The sequence below is a fragment of the Apis laboriosa genome, unplaced genomic scaffold (genome assembly GCF_014066325.1).
Source record: "Apis laboriosa isolate Shangri-la unplaced genomic scaffold, ASM1406632v1 scaffold34_cov151, whole genome shotgun sequence".
Classification (NCBI taxonomy): domain Eukaryota; kingdom Metazoa; phylum Arthropoda; class Insecta; order Hymenoptera; family Apidae; genus Apis; species Apis laboriosa.
In genome coordinates, this window is record NW_025222928.1 from 3,008,135 (window position 1) to 3,033,640 (window position 25,506).

General features: G+C 31.9%; 2 long non-coding RNA genes across 3 annotated transcripts; both read right to left on the reverse strand.

Annotated features, from left to right (window-relative positions):
* Positions 1–5,086: 5,086 nt before the first annotated feature.
* Positions 5,087–6,365, reverse strand: LOC122715108. Its single transcript, XR_006346783.1, has 3 exons — positions 5,958–6,365; positions 5,305–5,532; positions 5,087–5,222 (listed from the first exon to the last, which is right to left on the reverse strand). It is a non-coding gene; the product is annotated as an uncharacterized LOC122715108 (long non-coding RNA).
* Positions 6,366–7,276: 911 nt separating this feature from the next.
* On the reverse strand, positions 7,277–11,759 carry LOC122715107. Of its 2 annotated transcripts, none has more exons than XR_006346781.1 (3): positions 11,390–11,759; positions 8,340–8,499; positions 7,277–7,650 (listed from the first exon to the last, which is right to left on the reverse strand). It is a non-coding gene; the product is annotated as an uncharacterized LOC122715107 (long non-coding RNA). The 2 variants fall into 2 exon arrangements; XR_006346782.1 differs by lacking the exon at positions 11,390–11,759 and adding an exon at positions 10,373–10,531.
* Positions 11,760–25,506: the final 13,747 nt, after the last annotated feature.

Genomic DNA, 25,506 nt, shown 5'->3' on the forward strand with positions numbered 1-25,506 from the left:
TAAAATATTTAATATAAAATTTATGAATTCAATTTTTAAGAAATACTTAAATAATCACTTAATTTCTACAATATAATATTATCGACTTAGATAACTAAACTGATATAACATTAAATGTCACTAGATATCCCATTCACATATCTTCAATCATGTTAGTAACATTTTTTAATCGGAAATGACGTTTTTATAGATAAAAAATTAGCGGCATATTCAAATATAATAATGCAAAAAGATAAAATTTGTATAGAATTAACATTCAACAAAGTTTTAAGTTACAGTAAAAAAAAAAAAGTGAAAGATTTTTGGAAATTTATAGAAGAAACAAAACCTTTTGAACCTTTTAAAATAATATTAGGTAAAATAATCATTTTTCATTTCTTTCATAAATTAATTTATAAGATATAAATAATAATAAAGATATTAAGAATATAATGAATTAAATATGATAAGGAAGTACAAATTATATTGAATCATTTCAATTTTTCTATATATATAAAAACCAAACATAAATATGAAAAATAATATGAAAAAATTTTATAATATAAAAATTTACAGATAAAGAGTTGTCAATAAAAAAAGAACATGAAAATTCAAGGGAACAGGAAAGAAAATGGTACAATCAATTAAAATTATTTAAGGAACATAGATTAGATAAAATAGCACTTGCAGCAGGTGAACGATGTAAATTTTGTTATGACCATGCTAAATACACGTAAGTATAAATGCTGAAGGACTGATTATAGATCAAAGATTATTACCTTATTTTTTTCAAATAGAAGTCCAGAAATGTGTGATATAGTGGAAGAATCATATGATGAATTATTAAATGATATGAAAGCTTTTGATAATAAATCAAATAATGACAAATAAAAAATTCAAAATTAATGTTGAAGAAATTTTCCAAATTAATCATCCAACATATTAATTTACAATTATAATTTCATTAATCATTAGAGTCATTATTTTTGTAATATTTATAATATTGTAATATTGACATTTTAATAAGAAGAAAATTAAATTTTCAAATATATAAAATATATAAATATATAATAAAGAAACAATGTTTTTCTTAATAATCTAAATTGATTAGATTGTCACAAACAATATCTATGAATACATAAATTACAGAGAATTTAGTTGAAATTATCAATAATATATTCGATATAAAGTAAACTTTGTTCATGTTTAACTATCCGATAGAATTAGAAATTAGAACAAGATAAAATAAATATATATATATATATATATATAAGTATAATATATAAGCAAGATATTATACACTGGCCGAGGTTCCGAGCAGTATCGAATTTCTGTGGTGCAGGAGGTCGACGTGGTTCGAGTAAGGTGTTCTGCTACGGGAGCCATGAATGGGCTCGAGGATGTTGAATCCTTGCACATCTGGCCCTTCGAGTCTCTCGCGTTACCTTCTTATTGTCAGTCGTGAATCCAAAAATTTATACTGGATGACCGTTCACTGTCAGATTGATAAACATAAACGAAAGAATTTTTCATATGCGTTATAATCATGTTATAATAATGCACAAATTATGTGAACAATATTTATTTAATTAGCCATTTCAATGTTATTTAAATTAATTATGGATTTTTATACGTATTTATTTGAACTATTTTAGAAAAGAAAAAGAATTTAAGATTAGAAATGAAAAAGGGAGATATAACGCAGAAAAATAAATGTATGATTTTTTTTCTAAATGTATCATAATTAGTAAATACTAAAAAAAATTAAAAGAATAAAAAATTAAATGAGTAAATATACTGATAATTAAAAATAATAAAGTTTTATATTCGCAAACCTTAAAAAAATAATGAAGTAGCATATGCGTAACTATTTTTGAAAATAATGTGTTAACAATGAATAGCAAATGTTATTTTTATCGGCAGATTTATTTTATTTGTTTAAATAAGGTTTCATACTGTATACCGTTACATCCAAAATGAAATTATAACCAAAATTAAGAGAATCTCGTTGCGGCATTTTCATTTTCATATTGTTATTCGAACTGTATCGTAATGTTCACATAATAATCAAAATACAATCATAATTAATTTACATTTATATATGATACGATTTGTGTATTATGTTTTTGCATAAAATAGCATTGTTCGATCCAGTATAGTCAGTCTAATAAACATGCAATAATAACGTAGTTTATTCGATCGAATAACAGTGATCTCTTCATTTTACTTAACTAATAATAGAAGTTACAAGTCAATTAATTTTGTAATGAAATAATTCAATCATTATATATATTTGTATAATGAATAGCAATTTTTTTATCTTTCTATTGTTTCTTGTCTTTTATCAATCTTTTTTTTTTTATTTATTCTCATTTATTATTATAATAAATTATATATTATTATAATTTTTACATAAATTTATTTACTTCAAAATTTATATTTTAAATAAGTTAATATATTGAAATAATTAGAAATGAAAAATTATAAAAATTAAAAGATTATTTTTACTCTTTGTAAATTAAATTAAAAATATTATAATGATCGAAAATAGAAGATATTTTAAAGTAATAAAAACGAAATACGAGGCAATCATAACTAAATCATTTTTTTTTTGAGAGAGATAAAGCTGAATAAAATTTATAGTACTAAATAAATTACTAATGAATAAAATATTAATAACAATAGGATTATTAAGAAATTAATCTTAATCTTAATTTTAAATGCAAACTACAAAACAAATATCTTATGAAAAGTATTGAAATTAAATAAATGCAAAGCAGTGAAATAATTTAAATAAGGAAAAACGACGGAAACGAAATAAGAAGAAAAGATAGATAAGACGAAAAAAAGCATTGGCTCAACAAACAACAAAAGATAATATAATAAACAGATAAAAAGAGATCAAAAAATAGAAGTTATCGACGAGGTATTTTACTATCCAGACATTGGCGTGCATTATTTTCATTGAGCGCACACGAAGAGACAATGAGCGTAAAAATAGAGGAGAACCACGGTAGAACTCGCCCTCTGGGGACAAAAGAGAGTGGCACCGTGGGGAACCCTACCTCTTCGTGAGGAGAGACTCATGGAGGGGGCCCACGTTGACGGAGATTCGACGAAGCAGAGATGTTTAATCGGTGTTAGCCCGCATCAGGTTGATCGAGGACCCCCCAGCCTGGCTGTTGGACGACGACGACGACGATGATGATGACGATGGAGGACGAGAACCAGGACGAGGACGAGGACGACGAGGACGAGGACGTGGGCTTTCGATTACGGGGTAAAGGGAGGGACAAGGAGGAACAAGAATGGGGGAAGGATAGGGGGGCGTAAGCGGAACCAGGGTGGGTAACAGGGGAGAGAGAGGCTGCGCCGTGCCGATGAAGCGAACAATGGAGGCGGGATGCTCATTTGTCTGCGGGCATTGTTGTTCACCCGGCCGGAAACACGAGCTCCGTGATCTCCTTTCTCTCTCTTTCTCTCTCTCATCGACTCCCTCCCTACTCCTTCTCTTTGTCACTCCCCCTTTCACGAATCGTTTCATTCTAACTCGCCCTCTTCCTCCTTAACGATAGACAGATTTTCCGATCATTCGCAAATAGTACGATGCTATCAATGATATTTAGGATGCAGATATCATGATAGGTTTTGTTGAAATAATTTTTTTTTTATCTGATTGACGAAGAAATATAATGATTTACATTATTATATTACATTACAATATTAGAAGAAGAGTTATTCAATTTTTGGAAATAAGATAAGAAGATTTGAATTTAATTTTAATATAAAAAAGTTTATCTTTTCTTTTAGAAATCTTCTTTATAAAAACATGGAAGATTCTTCGATAAATGATCGACAAAGCAAAAGTCAATTTTCTAAATTCAACGTCACAAATCATTTATCGTATCGATTAAAAAAAAGAGAGCCTATCTTCAATCGCATCGATTTAGTGAACCACTCTATATCATCCAGTACGTATTCAAAATCCATCGACGTCTTCCCGAGCGTGCCACTTCGAAGAAATCCAAAAAACCGGCGACGCGATCGAGGGGAGCGTTGTGTTCGAGAGGAGCGTTTGTAGTTTACATCGGCTGCCCACCGATGCGGAGACGGTAGCCATTTTGAAGATAGAGGGACCCAGTTCGTGGCTTCTCTCCTATATATATATATGCATATATGTATGTATGTACGTGCGTGTATATATGTATGTATATACGTACGTATATATATGTGTACATGTATATAACTAGTGGGCGAGGAATGTAGCAGTGGAACACGGGCCGAAAAGAGGAGACGAACAGTGAACGCGAAACGAGGCTAACGCAGGGTGGCTTCTGGCTCATTGGGCAGACGTACAAATTCGTCGCGACGTATCCGTGGATTACGTGAGGGCCTGGCACACTTGGTCCCCGAACTTCGGTACCACTTCTCTCCACGAGAATGCCACGCACAGAGGGACACGTCCCCGCTCTTATCTTCGACATCGGCCTGGAGCTTCCTTCTTAACGGCTGACCGGACACGAGCTACGCGCGCGTACGCGATGCGCCTTGTCCAACCGTTCTTTATTCTTTCTTTCTTTCCTCTCTTGTTTCTTTATTTGTTTCCTTGGTGTGTACAGCTTTGTGCTCGTGGATAATGTTCTCCACCCGCATTACGATATATGGTTAAGATTTATAGAATTAGATTGTCATTTTGCGACTATCGGGAATGTGATAGAATTTTTAAGAAGTTTTTCCTTTCGGTTGTTTGTTTCCTGTTTAGATGAAATTTTAAGAGTTAATTCATTGGCGAATTCATTCTTTTATGATTGTTTTAAAATTTAATTGCTTTTTTTTTTTTTTTTAGATAGTCAAATCAACATGAATATTTTGGGCTGAATATTTTTTTTACTTCTGGTTTCAGATATTTGATTTTGAATCAAATCTATTATCTATCTATTAAATTGTTTAACAGAATGCAATATAATTAATGGAGAATAGAACTGAAGTACATTAAAATATATTTTCATATCTGATAATATTTCTATATTTGAAGAATAATTATATTGAATTGATCATATAAGTATTAGATTTATGCGTAAATTTAAGTACCTATGTTTAATTTATTCGATAATTCCCTCGATAATTAACGTGAGTGAAATCGATTTTGGTCATAAATGCATGTTAAATTGTCTCAATTAAAATTGTTCAAAATTGACTTGTTGTTATTACATCATCCATATCATCCTTGATCTTAATCTGTACTGGAATCGAACGTTCAAACTCTGTATATCAGGTATCAGCAATTAACATAGAAAATTTTGATGTGAAATATGCTTTACTTACGTTCATTTGGGAAATTCATCGAACTACACGGGAATGAGATTCATATGGCGCGTGTACAGGCGAATTAATTAAACGCGTATACACATTGCAGCCTGCAACTTGATGCCCCGGCCGCATATACGTATAATGTTGCGATATGTAACCAACCAATAGAGTGCAACATTGTACACCATGCCTATCCCGAGCTATAATCGGTGATCGATCGTACTATATTGGATACCTGTACACCTTGGAACAGAAATCAGGAAGAAAAACTGAAAAATTTCGGTTTTTTTTTTTAATGATCAATGACACATTGATTCTAATTTTAATCATATCATATCGTTTATTTAGAATAAAATAATTTTGCAAATAAAAAAGCGTTTTCCTCTTCATTGTTTTAAATCTTTTGATAACAGAAAGATTTAGATATTCATAGAACAAGAATAATTTGAAAATTGAAAAAATAAATATAAAAAAATTGATGATATTTAAAAAAAAAACGATGAATCTTGCAATCGTTGTAATTGTTGCAAAATTAAATATAAAAGTTAAATAAATAAGTAAAAAAAAAAAAAAAATCAATTACACAAGTAATTTATAGATATTAAGATAGAATAACACGGGGGGGTCGATTGGTCTCGAGATAACGAAACGATGAATGCAAAAGTTACTTTGTGCCAGGATCGGCTTCTGAAAAAACCGGGTCGTCGATATGTAATTTGACGGAAGGATAATGCGATGTTAATAGAATGGAATATTGGCCATCTCTATAAATCATGGTTAATTTGGCACAGCTATTCGTTCTTAGCAAGCTTCCATTTCTTAACTCCAATCTTCTTTCCTTCTTTATCATCATTGACTTTCTTTATTTTTTTTATCCATTGATCCTTCCACTCCTGATCGTGTATGGCTCCTGCCGGTTGAAGAAAGATCATAAAACGAAACCCTCTTGGATGACCCTGGGACCCTCGCTTCTCGCTCTAAATTGTACTTCTATTCTTGTTCTCCTCTTGCAACTTGCGAGAGAATCATCTTTTTACCACATGCTCGGCCGTTACTTTTTTCCCGTAGATCATTTAGGGGCAGTATCTGATGACGAAAATGGTATTTAGATTGATTTTGAAATTTATTTGTGGAACATGTGATTTTTTATATATCTATAATTATCTTAAAAAAATAATCTTTCACTTTCTATTTTTTTGATTTTTTGGTAATGTTGGACATTGATAATGTTTGGAAACTCAAATTCAAATTCAATAATTTTAGTTTAGTTTAATTTTTGTTATTAAAATATTTATATTTATTAATGTAATGCAATTAAGGTTCAGTTATTTATAATCTGATATTTGCAATTTATTTTATTTTTATTTTATAATGTATAGAATAAATGTGCATTCATTTAGTTGCAATATCTTTCTATCTAATTAAATGTGCAGACGTTAGTTCTTCGTCAAAGCTATTAGTTCCGCTGCTGGGTCAGAATTGCTTTCTCATCGAACACGACAGGTGGACAGGCTCCATTGGCTCATAATCGATCGTTAGCAAAATAACAGTAACTATGATCAATTTGAACGATGAATTTGATCTTTTAAATTTCCATTATTCAAATTATAATTGAATAATATTCTTCCAATTAATATTACGATTAAGCTCAATGAACATTTTCTATTTCTATTTTTTTATAATCATGAAGAAATTAAATTAAAAAAAAATGGAAGTATAAAATCATATTATAAATATTATCAAATTATAATGAAACAATACTTTCTACATTCTTATATTCAATAATTATTTTATTTTGTTTTAATTTATTATAATTATTTTTTATTAAGTTCCATTTTTAATAAAAATTTCACAAATTTTTTATTTTATATAAGAATTAAATTAAAAATATATAATGCAAAAATAATTTTTTTAAATATTTCTTTTCACTTGATTATTGAATTAGAAAAAAAATCAAAACAAATTAAATTCATTCGAATGAATTTCAAATGCTTTAATTTGATAAACATTCTACGCATTCTTCACTATTAAAGAATTATATCAAAAATATACATACCACGGAGAACGTTTTTTTAAGTATCAATTCCTGTTTGATTACTAAACATTTGAAGAAAATAGGTCACCATGAATCGAATTCTTTTGAAATTATCGACACAGCCGACTAATTCTCGTTAATGTTATCACTCTAAAATTACCCCTTTCGCTCTTGAATAGGTTGGTCATTGGGTGATTCGTTTAATTCCATTTTCGTTCGGTTGTAAACAATGATGTCACGACGGTCTGCCACCAGCTCCATGCCGGATGTTATTCTTCAATTAATGTGTGCCTTATCGCCCGTAAGATTCTTACCTCCATCACTCCCTGGAAAAAATCTTATTCAGCAAGCACGATCACGAAACGCAACACTCCTCCCCTTCTATCCCTTTACATCATAATTATATCTTCCTAAGAAAATCGCAGTTTCTTGAAAGAGTTTGAACAATTAATTGTACTCTTAATCTATTAATAAGAAAAAAAAAAAAGATAAAAATAAATTACTCACTAAGACAATCTTTGGATTTGTGAAATATGAAAATAAAATATAGGATATCTATATATTTTACTTATAAATTAATATTTCTATATGTTCCTAATATAAAATTGAAAATTTTTACTGCCAAAAAATTCAACTTTGTATTAGAAGAATTCAACAGGAGATAACACGCGAATTTTTTTCAAAAATTTTAAATCCAGAAATCTAGAAACAAAATTTCATGTTAAAAAAATATAACTTAACAAAAAAAAAATGCAAAATTTTTTAAAAAAATTTAGAAATATCATCATGAATCTTTTCCTTCTTGTTTCAATTAACAAATCGATGCATTCCAATTAATTTTTACTTGAATAATCCTTTGCTTTAGTAACATCGGAATATTTCTGTAAATGCGTTCATGTTTACTCAAATGAATCCATTGTTGTTGCATCGCTCCTCCCAACAGAAAGAAAACATTCAATCCGTTTATTCGTGCAATTTGCCATGTAAATTTGACTAAATAATGTAGCATAATTACATGGAGTTTCGAATAAAATCGGCTGATCGTTCGGCGTCCAGGCCATCTAGACATTCCGCTGATCGATCCTCGATCGGTATATGATATAGATATAGATCTTTTAGAGATCGTGCCAGATGGCCTATGGCGTATCGAGGCCATTATGGGGCTGCTCGAGAATCTGTAATGAAATCAGAAATTAAAAGGAAGACCCGTCTTTCTCGATCCTGTTCGGGATCGGCTTGAACTTTTCCAAGAATGATCGATCGATCGTCGTTACATTTGTCGGCAGTGAATCTTTTTTTTTTTTTTATCGACTATTTAACGGACGTTTAAAGTTTTCCATGTTTATCTGTGGATAAATTATAGCCCTCCATGTCGAATACAATGTATCGAAACATCTGTTATTGCGATAAATCCGCTACGTGATCTGAATGATATTTATCTCGATGCTTTTTTTTTTTCATCATATAAAATATTTACGTCCAAGCAGGAAGAATCGACGAACGATAAAATGTTTTCGCGATGTCGGTTCGGTTTTAATGAAAAACATTCGCGTGGTCGGATAAAAGTGGTGTTTACAAAAAGCAAGGATATATAACGTGGTGTGTACACCATTGAAATGAAAGTTAAGCGTCGAAATTTAAAGCGGAACCACTGATTCTTGGTGAATGAGGGAAAAGAGAGGGAGAGAGACAGGACAGGTTTTTCTCTTAACTGACGGTGAACGACGTTGCACGATCTGACGCAGCCAGACGGAACGAATTATTCTAATTCGTTCTGTATTCGGGCTGGCGCGTCTCTAGGAAACGGCCATTAGGCTTTTAGACGTGCCTAACCAGACCTAGACAATGGCTCAATTAGCGAAGGAGACCGACAACGAGCGCAATCATTCAAATGCGTCTTCGCCCTCCATTTTTTTTTTTTTACTTACTTCCACTACTTCCGTTTATGAACATAGGAAAAATGATTGTTTCTTAATATTCAATTATTATGCGATTAGATGTATAACTATAACTACTTATAAAGATTGAAAAAGAATAAATTACATGTAAAAAAAAAATACTTGCATTATATTTATACATGATTATTAATAGAAAATTTCTTTATATAATATTTATTTGTCAAATTAATATGTGGCTAGTAAGATTTTTTTTATCTGTTTGAAAAACAAATGTTATTTCGCGCGACGATAGAGCAAAAATGTTCATTGAAAATATGTATATCGATTCATAATTTTCACATGTGACATAAATTAATTATATCATTCGAATATTTTTATTACAATTAATGTAATGATTTCGAATTTGTTGCTATGTTATTAGAACAATTAGAAATTCATGATGGAACATAGTTTATATAATCGGGATAATTGGGTTTACAATTATGATTTTATATCTTGTAACAAGCATAAAAACACTGTTCTTAATATAAGGTCGATACGATGCGTAACGAACGAATCTGAAACCGTGAAATGACGCATTCGTATTAATTCTCTGCTTTAATTGTATCTGTTTAATAATGCAAAAGTTCTTTCTTTCTCTCTCTAAATTGCAGTATTAAATAGTTAATTACGATTATTATCAAGCGTCCATATCAACATGTTGTTAATACTTCAAAGTCGAGAGATCACGAGAAAAATCGTAAAAAAATCCTATTCTATTTTTATCAATAGGTTATCAATTCCATTTTATTCAATAGATTCAAATAAATAAAATTCTTTATTTTGTATCATCTACTATATCAGTATTTAATATCGCTATATTATCATTTTTTTACAATTTTTAATTTCTATATTAAAACTTTTCAAAAAATTTTTCCTTCTTATCTAATCAAAGAAAATCAAAAGTTGTTATAAAATTCTCTATGAAAATAATAATAAATAATAATAAAAATAATAATAAAAATTTCTGATTTTATTTCAACTAATTAAAAAACTATAAATATTTTTGATTTCCTATTATCTAAATATTCTTAAAATATGGAAATAAATTATGAAAAAAAAAAAAAAAATCTTTCAATGAACTCATCATTCTATTGTGGAATACACATACCCCGGCGTCAGAAGCTTGAATTTCCTATGGCGACTTTTTCCTCGTGGCGTACGAGAACGTAACATCTCACGTTTCGTGAATGGAAGGAACGGTACAAAAGAAAAAGGAGAAAGGGATGTATATGATATTCCACGATCGTTCGCGATGAACGAAACGACGCGCTCTCGACGCACTCCGGTCGATTCGTCATCGTCAACGACGACGGAGGAAGTGAACGGGTGGAGGGTTGGGGACAAGTTAAAGTATTAAGTAGCCGTCGCTGCGTCCGCTGTCAGTCTCCGCTCTAATTAATCGTAATTGACGGCCGCGCGAAGCCTCGCACATTGCTCGCAGCGTGCACCGTGTATTTCTCTCTCTTTCTCTCTTTTTTCTCTATCTTCTTCCCTCTATTTCCTTGTCTCTCCTTGTTGCGCATCGTGTCGTGCTGCATAATCGTTCCGAACCTCTTCTTCCGTTCCTCACTCAAATCTGTTCGCGAACCACAGTCCACAATGTCTATCTGATTTTTCCAGCATTTTTTATTGTTACATGTATATACTTTTGTTTGAAAGTTTTGGAATACCAAGCTTCAAATTTAGTTTGAATTCAAATTTCTTTTGTATGTAGTTTAAACTTAATCGAAAGCTAGTCTCAATTTAACTTATTCTAACTTTAGTTGAAACATAACCTATAAATCTAAATTTAATTCTTTATGTTTATTTTTCTAATTTGTAAAAATCTCTTTAAGATTAATTCTAAATTTAAATTCTCATACTAAAACTTACTTATATTTTGTAATTCTGATATTATTATAATATTATCAGATTTTTTATATATTTTTTATTTGTGATTTATTTTTTATGTTCTCATCCTTGTTGAATATTAATATGCTAGATTAAATATTGATAAACTTCAAGAAAACTATACACTAATTAGAATTTTTCCCAGTGATGGAATCAAGCAATCTACTTTTAGAAGTAGGACAAGGAACTTATGATTAAACCAGAACATGAATACTAGAAACATTGCTTCCATTACCTCGACGTCAAACTAATTTCGATGGAGATGCCGTTAATTGCTCCAAATGCAAGCTATTATAACTGGACGTCTGTGTTCGAGATTCCAACGGGCGGATGGCTGAAGATAGACCAGAATTACATAACATTGTGCCCAATTTGCATGATTAGTTCACCCATTTTTCTTCCCCGTCCGGTCGGTTCACACATGGTCCACGCGCTAGATACTGGATTCTCACGGTACGTACGCCAATTGGAGTCAACTCATCTAAATACTCGCACTGCCCACCATTTGACGAAGCACGAGGAGGCCCATTATGTAACCAACGTGGTCAATTTTGCCCTGCATTCGACAATTGTTCCTTGTTCCTAGGGTATAAGCGATTCGGAACTGCTTACATTATATATCCCTAAAATGATAAATATATATATAGTTTTTGGTAGATTATATCTATGCTGTACTAAATTAGTAGTATTTAGATATGGAATCTTTTTTTATATAAATTTAGAATAATAAAATTATTATTAAAATAGTTTATTTTATCCAAAATTATTCTTATAAGAATGATTGAAGGCTTATATTTATTTTTGAAATCCAAATTTTATCTGAATGTTATATATTATGAATCTTTTCTATGATAGAAGCAAATACAATATAATAAATAATATAATATAGGTACTACATACCATATTTCTTTTAAAAATTCTTTAACCTATAAGCACCGCAATAAAACCGCGAAATCGCATTGTGTAATCATTGGTTGTGAGAAATGTGGTTTTCAGAAGCAATCGATGTTTGATAAATAATATAAAAAATTTTTTAGTGATCGAAAAGAAATTTGAAAGATGTTGAAGAAATTATTTAATTATACACAACACAGATTACAATTACACAAATACACAAATAAAATGATCGTAAGATCTTTAATTGAAATGCATCCATAATAAAAATGAGCTCACTCTGCACATATGTTACATTAACCTAATTTAACCTCATTTAGAATCATATAAAACGAAAAGAAAATTTCGCAATATAGAAAATCGAGCAAATGAATTATCATAATGACATGCATATTTTATAATTTTGTGTGTATATATATATATATACTAAGATTTATTAAATAATAAATTTATTAAATAGTACGCACAATGATTAATCGTTCATAATCGTTCGTGTGTTTACGTAGGTTAGGAAGTAGCGATATATATCAAAAATCGAAAACCGAAAATCAAAGATCGATATATCGAATTCGCATGTTACGAATCGAAGCTTCAATGCAATGATATGGTTTTCGATTTCTGTATTGAAACATGATTCTCAGTGGGGTAGGTCAACGATGTAGTATGCGTATAATGTGTGTATGTATGTGTGAGCATATGGAAGACATACACACGTTGATATGAAAGCAGAGAATAAATGTGTAATTTGTCATAGGAAAACAACGTCTTTCAGTTGTTGCGTTGATAATTCTGAATGGATCAGTGACTAAGAGATTCTAACAAGTTCACGCGTATATTAGATTCGTAACATAAATGTCTATTTGGAAATGTTAACTCTACTTCTATTTTATCTATATTCTATAAATAATATATTGATACATGTGTATTCATAGTGTTCTCATTTATTAGATCACTTTATCGCGAATAAAGATATTAGAACGATTAAAAAGTCAATTTTCCTAATTTCGATATTGAATCTCTCCAACCATAATCATATTACAAAGTTGTCCTTTCCACGATACCGCTTGCAACGGTGAAGCTGCGGCTGTCCGCTGCACCGCTTAATTCCTGTCTAGAATTACAAGCAGCCAACGATCAACTCCACAGTCGCTCACCTGACACTGTAACTCACATACTCTCCTATTTCTATGCAGACTAAATTTTATTCTGTTAAAATGTTCACATATTTAAAATGCTCACAATTCAATTTTTAAAACTACTTAATTTTTTAAAATTAAAATTAATAAAATAAACGAACATTTTTCAACATTTTTGCAAATTCTATATCACATCACTAACACCAATAAAATGAAAAATAGATTTTTCTTTTTCACTTAAATCATCTAACATTATTTTAAATATATGTTGCTTAATTTTAAAATTAATTCATTTTAATTAATTTTTTAAATTTTTTTTAAAAAGTTTTTTACTTTCTAATCTTTTCTTTACACTTTTAACAAAATAAATAACTATATAATACACTTTTAACAAAATAAGAAATAATTTATGTATTATAAAAAAAGTGCTAAGTTTTTTCCAATATAATCCAACATAATCTCATCAAAAAAAGAAAGAAAGAAAAAAGAAGAGAAAATAGTTATCATAACGAAATTATGTTTGCGTAGTCATCTAATCCCATAAATTTCACCCCAGGAAACTGGCGCACGCGTATCAACCCCCATAGTGTATTCTTTCTTCGTGTTTCATTGGTCGACCGACTGGCCAATCGTCTGCACGAAATTCCATGGTGTCATTGTCTGAAAGGAGGACGAGATCTTCGACATATGTTTGGTGGGCTCGAGGTAGTTGGGAATTTCTATGAAGCGTTGAATGAAATTAGGGTAGATGCGGCACATTGTATACAACGATACAGGGAATTAAGAGAATGGTCGTTTATATGTCTGACATTCAATTCTCAATCATTTGAATAAAATTAAAGTAATCCTTTATTTGAGATTCAACAATTCCAAGATAAGAATTCAAACATATATAAAACAACTTTGCAGCAATCAGTTGAACCTTAATCTAAAAATCTAATTTCATAAAAAACAATTAATGTGAATATCGTAATATTCTCATCTCTAAAATTTAAAATCTATTCTAATTTATCCCATTTAAATTATAATCAATTCTACAATAAAATTTAATACTCAAAACCACTTACATTTATACGATGAGTTGTAATTTTCCTCTATTAGATCAAACTGTTGAAACTGTTTATAGATCTGTTGACATATCGTATCAGCCAAACATAGATCGGTCCCATGGGTACTTGACGGGGGCACATTACCTCTGTCACATGTCGATCCATGGAGAAATTCGATTCATAAACGTCAAACACGTGCTATAGATTTCACTAGACGGCCATTGTATCGGTCTCTTTGTGGTGTCGGTGACAATTTCTGACTATGTCGATAATAGCGAGCCGAATGATAGAATAGATATTTCTATGACTATGAAAGATGGCGCACAACAGCAGACGTGTACTATATAGAAGTTCGAAAACGCTTCCAGCTTAACGTTCTATCTTCGATACGATCGGTAGTTACTTAGCACTTCTCTGACGCTCGTTCGATCGTTATCGTCGCTTGCGAACCGGCCCTGCCCCCCTCGTTGGCCCGTTAAATTTATTGCGGGCCCCTGCGGAAAAGAGGCTGACGGCCCATCTGCATTCCCCTTTCTTCCTCTTTCCCCCCTATCCTCCAGCACTTCTTTTCTTTCATCTCTAGTTGAAATGTGTTATACGTACGATAATTCCGGGGAAGATGGACGACGAAAACGTTTCGAATTTAAATATTTTGCGAATATGTTAGTAACTTATATAGTAATTACCGACAATCTTTTTTGACATGTGTAATTTATCATAACGCAATATATATCTTTGGAAGCAATGAAAAGTACGTGAGAATTTTAGGTTATGGTTTGTGTCTCTTTATTGTTGCAAAAATTTCTCTGCAATATCAATATTTGTATATCAATATCTATTAAGAATTCTACTTTGGTGTGAAATGAAGTACAATATAGAAATAGTAATCTAAATAGAAATACAATGTTCTTTTTAATTATATAATCCACGAAGAAATAGTGAGGATAAATAATCAATCAAAAAATTTATTATATTCGTTATTTTTATATCAAAATTATATCTCATAACATGTGATTTTGCTTCTCTCAAAAAATTTTTAATTTTACGAACTAATTCTATATCAATACAATATTTCAGGTATAACAATAATTTTTGGTGAATCTAGAATCTAGAGATTCGGGAACGACCGTTCTAAGAATTTTAAGGTTTTTGAATTTTTCATTTTTGAAGACGAGAGATTATTGCTGGACGTCGACCGTCTGGACCATTTACATTTTTACATATTAACCAAGGTTGATCATGGTTCAGGATAAAATGTTTGTGAGGTTAGGCTAAAATTGAGTAAAAAAATATTATTAAAAAACGTGATAAATATTCAAGCCAAAAAATATGAAAGACAATCGAAGAAAAATTAACTATTAATTACAATAATATAATATTATAATCATTCAATATTTGAAAATAAGACAAAATTGGAAAATTTTTATAAAAAAGGTTAGAATTAACTTAATATAATATACTTACTTGTTTTCTACCATAAAGTATCTGTCTAAATATAGAAAAACTATTTCAATAAAAGTAACAATAAATAAAATTAATTATTAATATTTTTAAAATTAAAATGATTTTTTAACAATAATATAAAAATTTTTTAATCCTAAATTTTTTTTACATTTATCAAATATAGAAAGTTAATAAGTTTAATATTTAGTATATATAAATCTTCACATTTTAATTTCTTTTTTAATTATTATCTAAGATATATGATTGGCGAAACGATCGAAAGAAAAGCAGAGACCTGTCGAGGTCCAATTATTCGCGAGATTCGGTTACGAGAAGTAACGTCACGCGTCAAGTCAGGATGGGAGAGCAGCACGAGGGGACCTAGGAGCGTCGACACCATGGAGGAGAGGGAGGATGTAAGGTGACACCTCTGGGACAGGTCTGGCTTCCCGTCAAGAGCCCGTCCGAGATAATCATATTCATAATTCGCGAGTTCGCGGAACGTGCACCCGCGTCGTGCAAGAAAAGGACATTGTGGCGAAAGGTGACAGGTTATTTTTATTTTAACCCTAGAAAAATTTACCTTATAATGTGTATCCTTTCTCTTTTTCTCTCTTTCACTCTCTGGTATTAAAATAATCGATGATAATCAATGATCATTATTATCAATCATTTTCTTTATTGAGAAAATTGTACTTACTTGTAATTATGCTTTCTCTTTTTCAGACATAGATTCTTCCTGTTTCAGGATTTGAAAAAAATTATATAAATGAATAATTGTTTCATTGGATGAAATGAAAAATTGAAAACGAATGAGAATAAAACAAATCTATATCACAAGACAAATAATTAAACATATATACAAATAATCAATTTCTAAAAATTCAGAACAAAACAAAAGTTAATCTATTTTCTATGGAATAAGAGCAAAGATATAAATAGAGAGAGATTAGAAAGAGACACGCGTGACTGTGATCCTCCGTACACGCAGTTATGGGCACGCTTAAAGGTCCCGACTGCGTGTGGGTCCGCGGATACGAGGACGTGTGGATGTCCAGGCGGGGCCCTGGCCCTGCTTGTAACCCGACACCAAAAGCTTTGGCTCCCCTCTCTGCGCCAACATCCAGCGCACAGAGTGAGACACAGAGTACGTCAGGCCCCCTTCGGTCCATTCGTTCATTCGTTCGTTCACTGCGATCCTCACGACCCAAAACTAAATCATAACCGTATTATGCGGACCGACAATAGGACCGCTCGCTATACACCGAGAAGCCGCCTCTAATCCGCCACTCCGTCGACATCTTGCTCCCGATGCTCCCATCTTTCCCTTTCTCCCTTTTATTTTTTCTTCTTTTTTTTTCTGTCTCTATCCCTTTTCATCGTTCTGTACCACTTCCCTTCCTGGTGTTCCTTTCTTTTCTTTCCATCTTTTTTTTTTTTTTCTCTTGTTCTTCTTTGTGGAAGAGTAGCATTGTCTTATCATCCGGCTTCCACAATTCTTTCAACGTTTCAATATTGCTTCTTAAGAAGAATGTTTTTATGCATTTTGATATTGATTATTGACGTATAATTTCCAAATTATATTTTCACTCTTTTCTCTTTTTAATCTTTTTCATAGTTAACGCTCAATTCTTTTTTAAACCTTTTCATAACTGAATCTTTCTAAAATTCTTTCTCTAATCTGTGTGTTCTCTTTTGCAGCAAGACCCCCGAGAACGAAAAGGACTGGTTGATAGTCGGAATTAAGCGATCTGACAAATTGTCGGGCAAAGACGATCGGCTCGAAACGCGAATCAAGATAACCAACACATGCGCACACCAATCTTACCTTTGGAACTGCACGACATCAAGGTTCACTTCAAACTTGCCCACCTACGATTTTCCAGAAAGATTCCCGTTGAATCTTGGATATTCTATGAAGTCGCGGTTGGTTACAAAAAAAGGGGGTGGTCGCGATTTATCTCGACCTCGAGGTCCGCTCGAGCTCTGCATCGCGGTTAAAACGTCGGGGACGGAATTTAAATTTCACAAATTAGTCCGTCCATTACACCCTCGGTGTAATCAGGTCGGATGATCTCGAACACTCGCCCCACCAAGTTAGAGGTTTCGCTCTTCCACCTCCTTTGCCTCATTCCTCAGCATCCTCTCTGCCTCCGAGAGAAGCCTCGTCCACACGAGGTGAACGCAGTTCCTGGAAAGCGTGGGTGCCTCTTCCAGGCAGACAGGATCAGGATCTGGGCCCTCACAAATCATAACGCGGATGCACCAGAGATCCCGCATGGAGATCCCTTACTGCTCTTCTTCTTCTCGCGCGTATTCTCTTATTCCGAATATCTGCGCTCCCGAAAAGAAGTTTCGAATGACGATCAATTGCCAAAAGATATGGTTTTCTATCGATTTTCGATAAAACTTTGCTCGAGTTTCTTGTTCCAGGAAGTATCTTTTGTAGGTTTTAATGGAAATTTATGTTCAATTAAAAGTTGATTAGAAGTTGATTTTATCGATTTTCGATAAAACTTTGCTTGAGTTTGTTGTTCTAGGAAATATCTTTTATAGGTTTTAGTGGAAATTTGTATTCAATTAGAAGTTGATTAATTATTTAGTTAGTACACAGTTAGTTGTTCCAATTAATATCTATATTTTTTCACATTTAAAAATATGAAATTAATTTATTTCATTATTGGAATTCAATCCAATTCAAAATTCATATTGTATTTTAAATACTGCATAAAAGAATTGTTCATTTAAAATTTTACATTACTCATTTATTTTTATTATTAAAGAAGCATAATTTATCATAGGTACAATTTTATTTTTCATTTTTTTTTTATAATTTTCTAAATTTTCTATATTCATTAATTTTTTTCTATATTTCAAAATATCCAGATTTATTTAAAAAATTCTATCAATTCAAGAATCATTTTTTTACATTCATAGAATCATCAATATCCAATACTTGATCTTTGTCAGGATTTACGCACTAGCCGTTATCGAGCATTCGTTGATGAAACAAGAAGAAGTATCATACATAAGGGGTGGGAGGAGTATGTATACGTGTATGTATAGGTGGAGGAAGGTTGTTCGTGATCGTTTCTAATGGGCAAGGATTTTCTTACACACAAAAGCCAGTGAAGAGAGTGACTGATCGTCGCAAGCACCGCGAATAAATTACGTGGCAGCCTATGCGGCTGCATAAATTAATTTCAGCCGGTCTGCCCATAAATATTCCCCCCTTCGAAATCGTTCTCCCACCTCGAAAAGCGGTGCGTTCGTCTAAGCAACACCGTGCCGGGACGACTCTCGTCGTGTCTCGTAATTTACACCGATGCCCTGGTTAAATGCCGATCTAACGCGTTCGCCGCCTCCTGATCCGGATAACGTCTGTGGAATATCAATGGGATCTGATCGACGCGTTTTCGATTGCCACCTAGGATGATCCTACCGTGATTTATTTATCGAGATTTAAGATTAGAGATTTAAGGAACGTTCCCTGTTCTTGCTGTTTTATGTTATTTTAAATTGTAAATTTAGTTTACCAGAGTATACGTATCTAAATGTTCAATGAGGGGAAGATTTGATTTGCTTTTTGCTTTTATAAATTATTATATAGAAAAATTATAAATTAATAGATACATGTAATTATTTTATAAGTGATCAAGTTTTGGATTAAAAAAATTAAAGATATTTATGTTCTGTATCATAGTCTGATAAGAATACAGATTAAAATGAAATAACAGATTAAAATTTTTTCAAACGACAATCATCTAAGATAAACCTATCTATCAATTTTTATTTTAATTCTTTTTCTTTTGTTTTATAAATATAGTATAGACTCTTTTCAAATTCTGCACACTTAAATATTTCGATTTATAACTTAAAAGGGATAACGTTGCAAATTCATGATATTTTCATCGATTTGAACAAACATTAGAGGCGAACTCCTGTCAATGTGTAATTTCGAAGAGCACCACGAACAGGCATCGTTAATTTCCGCATAACGATTCGCAGGGTGGCGCAACGTTCACAAGCTATTGTTAGCGGCCAGATGTAACGTATAGGGGCCGGTGGTGCATTGCGATTCACCTTCGTTCGTGCTTGAATGCGCCATCATTATCGGCGCGTAATGACTGCATTGTAACGCCGTCAAACTTATTATCCGCTTCCACCACCGGCGTCCGCCATTTACACGTGTATAAAGATCCTCTTCCGTGATCCCTCTTCCGAAATATCTTCACAATTTTCTGCAGACAAATAATAATAATAATAGGGCGTTTAAAGCACCTGCCTATTGTCTTTTGTATTTTTCAGTTTCAACAATGAATTTTGTTTGTTGAGAACAAAAATGGAAGAATTTTTAATGCATTTGTAAATTTTAATTTGACTATTTTTTTCTGAAAATTGTTAATTGTGATTTTTAATTGTATTGTAAAATTTCACATATGATAAATAAATAAGATCTTTTGTCTGCATTTAGCATAGAAAGAGTGACGATTTCCTTATTTTCAATTATATCAATGTCATTATTTTTTTTTCTTCAGAGAATTTTGATGGAGTAATTTTTAAAAGATGTTGAAAAAAAGCGTACTCGGGACAAGTGTATTTGATCGTTGAAAAGGTGAATCGGATCCTGGTGTCGTTTCCCTTTCTCTGTTGACGTGTCGAGCTAACAAGTAGCCATTGTGAACTCCCGTGTCAAGATGCTACTTGACGTTGTACTCCTGAACGGACCCTCTTCACAGACAGTTTTGCTTTTTATAAAGCTCACGAACCTTTACCTCTTCATAAGCCAGTGATACTCACAAGGTATAAAATATTTTTCGCCTTTTTATCTTTTATTTCATTTTGAACGATTAGAAATACAACAATTTTGACATTCTATTGATATTTATATCACTGATGATAAAATAATTAATTTTATAAACTATAGTAATACTTCTTTAACTTGTCAGGATTTTTGTTTATTAATTAGCCATCGCCATTCCTATTTTTTAAAACAAAAAAAAATGTTTTTAATAATTAAATGTTTACAATAAAAAATAATAAAATACTCAAGATTTCTTTAAAATATACTTTCTTCAATAAATAATCATGTTATAATTAATCATCTAACATCTTATTATCAATACAATTATAAATATCAATGTCAAAATACCATCAATAAATACTTTTCACACTTCTCACTTCCCAATTCCCAATCCCAAAGTTGAATTCCCTCACCAACCAACAACCCCTCTACAACTTATAATTATCAAATTATCCTCGTGCAATCGTGCACGCGTCACCAAGTAATCTGTATATCCATCTTAAAACCTTGCTGCTGAGTACCACTGATAGATTCTATGTATAGAAACCACATGTCCACATATGTACATACACACGTACACATCTATATAACAGACACCTATACAGAGAGCCGGGAAGAGGCACTATGATGGTATATACCTCTGTGGGGTCCGTGGGCTTAACTTTACGATCTCTTGAAATCCCTTCGGGGCTTATGGGGTCCCACTACGAGGCTAATAGAACCGAAATTATAACAGGCCGATGAGCATGCGTCGACTGCTCTTATTCCGCCCCGCTGACGGATCGAAGAAAAGACCAGTCGTCGAGGAAGAGGGAGGCGAGGCGGCTGAAATCGGGGAGAGAATGCTCGAGAGCGTGCCCAGTCCCAGGGAGCCGATTAAAGGATCTTTCGATGCTTTTTAAGACCTCTTAAAAAACCATCTTGACGAATTCTGAAAGCTAAACGCGATTTAGGAAGAAATTATCTTCAGAGAGAGAGAGAGAGAGAGAGAGAGAGAGAGAGAGAGAGAGAGAGAGAGAGAGGAAAGAAATGATAAAAATATAAAATATATTGGAGAGATTTTGGTCTCTGATTGCTGGTCTCTGTTACTTCTTTGTATTTCCACTTTATTATGAAATATTTTATGTTCAATGTTGAATTATAAAAAAGTAAAGCGATTATTTCTGATGTTGAGAGTACTATGATGCTATTGGCTGATGTATAAAAAAAAAGAAGAAAAGGAAGAATAAAAGTGGAATTGTATAATATTGCAAGAATAAAAGTTATGGTATAATGAAGTGAAAACAGAATTTTATAATGTTCTATATATGAATAAAAATAATGTACCTTCTATTTTCCAAAGAGATTTATATTTTTCACCCTTGTTTGCAATGTCAATCTTGTCGGATTCTCAGAATCTCGATCACCGGATACGACAGACAGGAGATGTGTAGCGGGGCACAAAGAAATTGGGGTCACGTGGAAGCACACGGCCAGATGCTCTTTTTCAGGATCGACGGCGATCTTCAAGATAGACGAAGATCCCCATCGGACAATGTTACGCGATCGAACGTAACAATATCGATACAAAGAGCAGACCGCTCTTATCTGCCATCGACGATCACCGATATTGTTAATAGAACTGGACCGATGCTCGTTTTGAAGTAATTACTACGTATCGTTCAACGATCTTTTCGAAGCTGTTTGCAGGTAGTTGCAGGCTTTCCTCTTTTTTCTTCCTTAAGAAATTTTCTCAGGTGGAGGTTTTCCCTTTCTTCTTTTTCGCACGTTTTTTAGAAGAAAAATTATCTTTGATTGTTTCCTCAAATTTTATATATATATATATATATTTTTTTTTTTTTTTTTAATTTTAACAAACTTGAGAAAAATCTTCTCTAACATTATAGAAAAAAATAGATGACTCACGATATGCTTCTTTTTTGTACTCTTAAATATATTTGTCTTTTTTACGATCAATATCTGTTATAAATTAATGTAAACCATAGTAGCATAAGAGAAGAATTCGATAACAAATCTTTACACGATATGTATCTGAAAAAAATAAATCACTGCTCTCAGTAACGAATTTAATTTAACATTTAATTAGCGCAGAAATGTTTACAGGATAATACATCATGTAAAGGAATTACCCACATGTTGTATGTATATATATATGTAAATATATATGTATATATATATGTACACATATATATTATATATATATACATATATATATATATATAATATTTTCCTTTTATTATTTTAAATAACATCAACTTCGCGATTACAGTTCGATCGTACATCGTGTGATCTCTTTTTACTTAATCTATTCGTATCTTTCCGATTTCTTTCCTCATTCACACATTACCTACACAAAATCATTCTCTCTTTTTCTTTCTCTCTCTCTCTCTCTTTCTCTCTCGTTCTTTCGTTACAATATTTTTTCTCACATTTTTCTCTAGATTTTCTCATCCGTCTCTCTCTCTCTCTCTCTCGCACATACTCGCATTCTTAGCAATTTGTCTTAGTTAGTTGTGCAACGTTAAACTTGTCCGCTAAAATACACGAATGAGAACTTCTGGGAAGAACTGTCGGTTATTAATAATCGTCCTTGCGTCATAAAACATTTTATCGAAAAACCGGTACAATATCTCTTCTACGCGTGTGTTCCTCCTTCCTCTCCACCTCTTCTTCTTCCTCTTCTTCTTCTTCCTGTACGCTACAGTTACCCTTCGTAAATTATGGATCTATTTAGATTTGTGCTAAGATTTGGTCCAAGTGACCAATACAAATCGAGGAAGAAAACTTTGAAATACGTTTGAAATTTATACATTATTTCGATTCGATGATATTGTTATATAAATACTTTTTTCAATGTTTGGCAAGTTTTAATGCGATCATTTCTAAAATTGAATCTAACGATTGGATTTAATTTGTGGCGCTTTGTTCGTTTAACGTTCCTTTCATTTTTTTTTTTTCTCTCTCTTTCTTTTCTTTAGATCGATTAGATGGAATTTATATAATTATTATACGTGCAGTATTAGTGATTTTAAAAGATTTTCTTTTTCGTTTAAAGGCCAAGATGTCCCATCGTTCTGTGAGCAGATGATCCGCGCGACAAGCGATTCTTATCTAATTATATCCGCGGGAGATTCATCGGCAGCCTTGGCCCGGTAAAGTGACAAAACGTCTCTAAAAGTTAAAAGAGCCAACTCTGTGAACGTCGAAACGAACGTGATAAATGAAAGATCATACGTTTCGAGTTTACGATGTACATACAGTGGTTACAAAAAAATTATCTGCACACCGATCTATTCATTATACCATTGTACATTAATCATAAATAAATCCAAATATACATTATATTTATTTAATAGCGATTTCTTGTAACAATAAAAATTTGATGATGATACGAGAATGAAATCTAAAAAAAAAAGCTAAGAATACGTGCAAATATTTTTAACCTCTATATATTTTTTAAAATAAATTAATTGAAATAAAAGAAAACAAAAAAAAAAAAAATTGAGAAAAATTAAAAACAAGAAAAAAAAAATTAATTCATTACTTTTTCTTCAAATTTCATGATTCGTGCAATGAAAAGTGTCTCGTAATAAAAAATATTACATAATCATTATAACATCGTTAAAATCCTTGATCGAAGGTAAAAAAAAATATATATATATGTATTATATATATAGATTGGAAATTTGATCGAAATTTATAATAAAAGCCATGATCGATCGAATATAAAAGGTGCCGCTTGTTCGTTCACAGCGTTTTCAAACAAACGTTCCCTCGAACGGAAACGGTTTCCCCGGAAGATAAAAGAAACAAAAAAAAAAAAAAAGAAAAAAAAAAGAGAAGAAATCTTTCGGTTGAATTCCGCGCTTGTGTGCATTTTCGGAATGTATCGCGAGTGGTGTGTGCACCCCGAATGACGATGAGTATACGCGCGTGTATATCGTACAAAGCGTAGATTGTGCGTGAATCGAAAACACGGTTCGGCTCGTCGGCGGACTATATAGAAATCTCGAAAAAGAGAACGGATGTCGATATAATCGAGGAACAGAGCGCGACAGGCTTGTTCTGATATTCATTCCATTCTTCCCATTCCATATTATGCGAAAATGAAATTAAATTGATTCTTGCATCTTGATCATCTTAAGTTTACATCTAAATTTATATCCTTCATAATTGTAAAGAATTTACTTATACTTGGATCTGTAAAATAAAAATAAAACGTGTATGAAACATGATTAAAATATATCCTAATATAATTCTAGGATACATGATACAGTCGTAATTATTAAAATTAAAACGAAACTGTTTCATCCAATTAAAAATTAATGTAGCAAGCTGTACATTAAAATATTGAATTTCTAATTGTAACAATAAATCGACAGAAATTCAATGAAAAATAAAAATAATATAACAATTTCACATACAGATTAACATAATACAGATTTGATTAAAAAATAAAAAATAAAAGTAAAAACGATCGGAAAAGGAGAATTAGATTCTCTACCAGTCGCGATGTTCTCGTATATATCGGGTGGCGCGAATATTTGGTTACCGTTAATCAATTATCAGTGAATCTGAACAAATTTAAAGTATCGATATAAAAAAAAAACAAAAAAAAGCAAATTAATAATACGATACTTAAAAGAGCCTCTTTCACTCTTTTTCTTTCCCTCGTTCAAAGTCTTCCCTCTTTCTATCTCTCCACTGTTTCTCTTACCCTGTTTCGTCCCGACGACTTCTTTCTAAAAGGGAAAAATCCTTTCCCCTGATCATCATCCTAGATAAGAATCTTACAAGGCAATGTTGCAGCCAACGGGATAAATAGTACATTCCCAACATCTGCGCGAGAGATGTCCCTTAAATAGAGAACCGATAAAACTCTCACTTTTATTTCTCATTCTCTTCTTCCCCGTGGTGTGTATATGTATGTATATATATGTGTGTGTATGTAAACTTTGTCACTTCCACGATTATAACTCATTCTCGCTTCATTTCTTCATTTTCGTTCCGGCTACACACTATTTTT